The sequence below is a fragment of the Elephantulus edwardii genome, unplaced genomic scaffold, assembly GCF_000299155.1.
Source record: "Elephantulus edwardii isolate Elephantulus edwardi_28Jun2011 unplaced genomic scaffold, EleEdw1.0 scaffold00357, whole genome shotgun sequence".
NCBI classification, from domain to species: domain Eukaryota; kingdom Metazoa; phylum Chordata; class Mammalia; order Macroscelidea; family Macroscelididae; genus Elephantulus; species Elephantulus edwardii.
In genome coordinates, this window is record NW_006400107.1 from 1869688 (window position 1) to 1876662 (window position 6975).

Here is a 6975-nt window from a genome sequence, read left to right on the forward strand (position 1 = left end):
GGTTGGTGCAGGATAGAGCAGGGTTTAGAGCTGTTGTGCATAGGGTCGCTATGAGTCGGAAATGACTCGATGGCACATAACAGCAACAACAACATTTCTTCCCCATCTGAAGGTCTTCTTTGGTGAAGTGTCTGTTTATATCCTGTGTCCACTTTTCATTTGGGTTGTTTACCTGTATCTTGTTGTGGTGCTTGAGTATTCTATAAATTCTAGATATAAATTCCTTATCAGGCATGTCATTGCCAAGTACTTTTTCCCAGTCTGTGGTTTCCTTTTTTACTATGTTGGAGAAGATTTTGGATCTGTAAAGAGATTTTATTATTGGAAGGTCCCATTCATCTATTTTATACACTCTTCATTATAGGTGTTTCAGGATGCTTGGAAGACTGTTTATGTTGTAGATAAGGGCTTATAAAGTTCTTCCAAGCTTTTCTCTAATAAAGTATGTAGTCCTGGGTTTAGTCCTAGGTCCTTGATCCACTTTGAATTGGTTTTTGTGTATGGAATGATGTGTGGATCTTACTTGAGTTTTTTACGGATAGTTTTCCAATTTTGCCAACACCATTTGTTAAAAAGGCTATCATTTCCCCACTTATTTCATCAACTTTTCAAAAATCAGTTGACCATAGGTAGATGGGCTGATTTCTGGTTCTCAGTTCTATTCCACTGATCTATGTGTATATCATTATACCAGTACCATGTCTTGACTACCAAGGCAGTGTAGTAAGGTTTGAAATCAGGGAGTGAGATGCCTTCAACCTTGATTCTCTTTTTAAGGAGTGCTTTGCTTATTTGGGGCCTCTTTCAATTTCAAGTGAAATTGGAGATTGTCTTATCCATCTTATTGAAGAATGAAATTGGTATTTTTATTGGGATTACAATTAACGTGCAAATTGTCTTTGGTGATATTGTCATTTTCATATTATTAAGTCTTCCTATCCATGAGCAAGGTATATTTGTCCATTTCTCCAAGTCTCTTTTTGTTTCTTGTCGTAATATTTTGTAATTTTCTTTTAATAGATCCTTTGTGCTTCAGGTTAGATTTACTTCCAAGTATTTAACCTTGTGATTAACTACTGTGAAAAGTATTGGCTGTTTTGGTTTTTTTGTTTGTTTGTTTTGTTTTGTTTTGTTTTGTTTTTTAGCTCCAGCTCTTTGTCATTGTAGAAAAATCCAATTGATTTTTTTTTGTATGGTGATCTTGTATCCTGCCACTCTGCTGAATTGGTCAACTATGTCCAGTAGTTTTCTTGTTAAGACTTTAGGGTTTTTTAAGTATAATATCATATCATCTGCATAGAGAGATAATTTTACCTCCTCTTTGCCAATTTCGTTACCTCTTATTTCCTTCTCGTCTTATTGCTATTGCTAAGACTTCCAATATAATATTGAATAAGAGAGGTGATAGTGGGCATCCTTGCCTAGTTCCTGTTCTCAAATGGAATTCCTTTAATCTCTGCCCATTGAGAACAATGTTGGCTCTAGGGTTTACATATATACTTTTTACTCATTGAATATATTCCCCTCTAATACTATAATCAGGAAAGCTTGTTGCATTTTGTCAGAGGCCTTTTCTGCATCAATTGATAGGGTCATGTGGTTTTTGTTCTTTGCTTTGTTTATATGATAAATTACATGGATTGTTTTTCTTATGTTGAACCATCCTTGCATACCTGTTATGAATCCCACTTGGCATGGTGAATTTTTTTTTTATGTATAATTGTATTCTATCAGCCAGGATTTTATTCTGGATTTTTGCATCTATGTTCATAAGCCAAACAAACTAAAGCTGTTAACAATTTCAATCTCTACACCATCCATCCTGATGCTACCAACTGGCCCAGGGGTGAGAATCTTTGTCGTCTTGATAATTAGCCTCAATTCATATTGAAGACTGTAGTCCTTGACCTTGTGCAGCTAGTGCTTCAGGTCCTCCTCATTTTCAGCAAACAGGGTTGTGTCATCTGCATATAATGCAGATTGTTGATAGATCTTCCACCAAGCCTCATGTCTCACTTCTCCTAATATAGCTAGCCTCCCAGATAATCTGTTCTGCATATAGAATGAAAAGGTATGGAGATAGAACATATCCCTGGTGTGCACCCTTCCCAGTTCTGAACCATGCAGTGTTTCCTTGCTCCATTCTGATGACTGCCTCCTGGTCCAAGTATAGTTTTTGCTTTAGTATGATCAAGTGTTGTGGGATTCTCATTCTCCTCAGAGTTAGCCACAGTTTCTTGTGATCCATAAAGTGAAACACCTTTGCACAAACAATAAAACATAGACTTTCCTCTGGTATTCCCTGCTTTCAGCCAAGATCCATCTAACATTAGCTACAATATCCCTAGTACCATGACCCCTTCTAAACCCAGCCTGGACTTCTGGCAGTTCTCTGTTGATGTGCTGTTACAGCCTTTTTGGATAATCTTCAGCAGAATCTTGCTTGCACGTGATATCAATGATATTTTTCTATAATTTCCACACTCTGTTGGGTCACCCTTCTTTGGGATGGTAATAAATACAGATCTCTTCCAGTCAGTTGTCCAAGTGGTTGTCCTTCAGATTTTTTGGCACAGCTTGGTGAGCATGTCCAGGGCAGCACCTGTTAGTTGAAATATGTCAATTGGTATACCATCTATTCCTGGAGCCTTATTTTTTGCCAATTTCTTCAAAGCAGCTTGAACTTCTTCCTTCATCACCATAAGCTCTTGCTCATATGTTGTTTCATGAAATTTTTCTGTGTCTGCCAATTCCTTTTGGTACAGTGACTCTGTATACTCTTTTCATCTTCTTTTAATACTTCCTGGATCATTTAATATTCTGGCCAAATCATACTTAAGTATTACAACTCGAGGTTTGACTTTGTTCTTCAGTTCCTTAAGCTTAAGAAATGCTAAGCAAGTATGGCCCTTTTGAATTTCTAACTCGAGCTTCTTGCACACTTCATTGTAATATTTTACTTTGTCTTCCTGCACTGCCTTTTGAAATCTTTTGTTCAGCTCTTTAATATCTTGAATTTTTCCCTCTACTTTGGCTTCTTGGTGTTCCAGTGCAATATTCAGAGTCTCTTCTGATATCCGTTTTAGTATTTTCTTCCTCCTCTGTCTTTCTAGTGGCCTTTTCCACTCTTCTTGGATGATACTCTTGATATCCTCCCACAACTCAACTGGTCTTTGTTCATTGGTGCTCAAGGCCTCAAACCTGTTCCTGAGATGATCCTGAAATTCAGGTGGGATAGACTCAACGTCATATTTTGGTTCCCATAGATTTAATTTTCCTTAGTTTCAGCTTGATCTTGCATATGAGTAGCTGGTGAAGATACTGAGGTTGTTAACAGCTTTAGTTTGCTTAGCTTCATAGTCAACACTCTTGGCACCAGCAGCAAGGAAATTAAAAGACATATTGCAATGGGGAAGTCTGCTGTGAGGGAACTAAAGTACTGAAGAGCAATGGTGTCACTCTGGAGACTAAGTTGTGCCTGATACAGGCCATGGTCTTTGCAATCACTTGCTATGTTGTCAGAGAGCTGGACAGTGACTATGGAGGATAACAGGGGAATTGATGCCTTTGAGCTGTGGTGTTGGAGAAGAGTATTGGACTGGTAAGAAAATGAACAGATTCATCCTGGTTCAACCAGGCTGCTCCTTGTAGGCAAGAATTCTCAAGCTTTGTTTGACTACTTCGGATGTGTTGCAGGGAGGGACCAGTCTTTGGGAGGGTAGAGGGACAGTGCAGGAGAGGAAGATCTTCTATGAGATGGATTGATTTATTGACTGGGATAATGGAGGTAGGTGTGCCAGAGACAGTGAGATTAGCACAGGATAGAGCAGGATTTAGAGCTGTTATACATAGGGTCACTATGAGTCACAGGTGACTAGTCAGCATATAACAACAACAACAACATGTTCATAAGAGATGTTGTCCTATAGTTTTCTAAAAATGGTGTCTTTACCTGGCTTTGGTATCAAGGATATGTTTGCTTCATAGAATGTGTCTGGGAGAATTACCTTTTTCTAATTTCTGAAATAGTTTATGTAAACTTGATGACAATTCTTCTCTGAATGTTTGATAAAATTCACTTGTAAAGCCATCTGGTCCAGGGCGTTTTTTGGTTGAAAGTTGTTTTATTACCTTTTCAATGTCTTCTTTTATAATGAGTCTGTTCAGGTGTTCAATTTCAGTTTGTATCAGTTTAAATAGGTTTTGAATTTCTAAGTATTTGTCCGTGCCCTCTAGGTTTTAATTTGAGTATAGTTTTCATAATATTCCATGATTAGTCTTTTATTTTAGTTGGTTCTGTTGTGACATTTCCTGTTTCATCTCTTATTCAGATTACTTGTTGCTTTTCCTTCTTTTCTTCTTTTTAGTTTTGCTAGTGGTTTGTCGATTTCATTGACCTTTTCAAACAATCAAGTTTTATTGTTTCAACAGTTTTTCTGGCTTTGATTTCATTTATTTCTGCTCTAATATTTATAATTTCAGTTTTTTTAGGAAGTATCATGCTTTCTTGCTGTTCTTTTTCAATTTGTTGAAGACATTGGGTTAGAGAGTCAATGGTCATTTTTTTCTGCCTTTTGATGTGCTTGCTTATTGCTATAAATTAACCTCTGATTACTGCATTGGATGTTTGCCAGAGGTTTTGGTAAGTGGTGTTTTCATTGTCATTTGTTTCAAGAAACTTTTTAATTTCATTTCTTTTCATACCATTCGTGTTCAAGAAATGTGTTGTTCAGCCTCCAAATGTATGGGGTTTTTCTCCTTTATTCTCATTATTAATTTCTAATTTTGCAGCATTGTGGTCTGAGAAAATGTTTTGTATTATTTCTGTTTTTTAATTTATTGATGCTTGTCCGGTGATCTAAAATATGATCTATTCTGGAAAATGTTCCATGCACATTGGAGAAGAAGGTATACTGTACCTTTTTGGGGTCCATTGGCCTATAAATATCCATGAGAGCGAGTTGATTTATTTTGTGATTTAATTCTTCAGCATCATTGTTGTGTTTCTTTCTGGTAGTTCTATATTTTCTTGAGAGTGGTCTATTAAATCAACAAATACTATAGTAATGTTATCTATTTCCTTTTTTAGTTTTGCTAATGTTTGTTTTATTTATTTTGCAGGTATCTCATTTGGTGCATAGATATTTATTATTGTTATGTACTCTTGTTCTCTTGAACCTTTAAGCATTATGTAGTGATCTTCCTTGTCCTTTGTGATGGTTTTTACATTCTAATTTCTTTTATCAGAGATTAATATCTCTATTTCTGCTTTTTTTATGGCTGCTATTTGCTTGGTATATTTCCCCCCACCCTTTTATTTTTAGTCTTTTCCTTATCTTCATTTTCCAGGTGTGTTTCTTGTGGACATCATACTGACTGCAGACTTTCCCAGTGCAATATGTCTACTGATTTCCTAACCACTGGCATGACCTTGGTACCAGCCATGCCATTTACTGCTTCTGAAAACATACTGAAATGTTAGCTATCAGTTGGATCTGACTCAACAGTATACACAGTGAGTGGTTTTAGTAGGGGGAAACAGAGGACTATTTCTATCATTTGTAAGGAATCTTGCACTGATATTTGGATGATGTGGTGCTGTAGTCCATAGGGGGTTGACACTGCTAACCCCAGACCATGCTTTCTGGTGGTTCAAATCCACAAGTGACCATGAGGGGAAAAGATGGCATTCAGAAACATGATTTACAGGTTCAGAAACACAATGAAGGGACAGTCATGAGTTGGTTGTGACTCACCAGCAGTGAGAGAGAGATCATATATACAAGAGGAGCAAGAGGAGCCCTGGTGCAATGATTTAGCATTCTACTACTAATCAAAGGTCAGTGGTTCAAACCTACAAGCTGCTCCAAAGAAAAGAGATGAGGCAGTCTGCTCTGTAAAGATTAATAGCTTTGGAAATCCTGTGGGGTAGCTGTGCCCTATAGGGTCACTGTGTGTCAAAAATCAACTCAGTAACAATAACTTTTTAGGTTTTGTTGTTTTAGGCACACATATTTAGAATATACCCTTAATCTCTTGTTTTTCCCAAAATAAAATGTTTCACTTTACCTATTTAATTGCTTTCTAGTAGATTCCCAATAATAATGACTCTAAGAAACACTGTCTCAGAATGTTTCCAAAGTTGTCCCATGCTCCTCCTTTGGACTGACTAGTGATTTAGAGGCACCAACCACCATCATCAGTCAAGTGCTTAACTACTGGGCAAGCAGATCTCCTTAACAGAGAGTAGTGTAGTGTAACGGTGGAGTCCCTAGAGAGTTGTACTACAAACCCCCAGGTGGCATCTCTCTGGCAGTATGAATGAACCAGTGGAGCTTCAGCCAAAGATGAGTAATCTCATCCCATTAAGATTTGTTGTTGTTGATGATGTTGTTGTTGTTGTTATTTAATGCCGTCAAGCCATGGACGACTCATAGCGACCCTATGAATGAACAACCTAAGCACTGTTCGTACATAGAGTTTCCAGAAGCAAGCCATTTTGGAAGCGGATGCCGCTCCTGTTTCCAGGCATGATTTAGTCGGGAAGCTCCAGCCAACACTGTCCACCATGGGTGCCCAATAAAACGATTGGCACATCAATGTCACAGGCTTCAGCATAAAAGCAACCAGGAGTGACCACTGTACAGCAACGCACAGACCAGTGCTACACCACCAACAAGAATGTTTGACAGGAAGACAATTTGAATTTGGCCCGAGGGCCGCAGGCCCAAGGGCCTTTGGGCTTAAGGCCACCTCCTGATTCAAACCCTAGGTCCAGGCTGGCTAGCCTCACTCAAGAGACAGAGCAAACGTGCACATCAACACATCCCAGAAAAGCAGTCCACTCCAAAAGCTTGCACGATTCCACCACTCCCACCACCAAGCTCCGGCCTTCTGGCAAGGAGAGCTTCCCACGAGCCTGGGAGGAGCCAGCCAAACCAGGAACAACATTGCCACTTCTTTCCCAGCTGCCTT

At 38.4% G+C, this 6975-nt stretch overlaps 1 pseudogene; it reads right to left on the reverse strand.

The window, feature by feature from the left end:
• The window catches only part of LOC102868775, a 45179-nt pseudogene extending 40227 nt beyond the window's left edge, over nt 1-4952 (reverse strand).
• Between the last annotated feature and the right edge of the window lie 2023 nt (nt 4953-6975).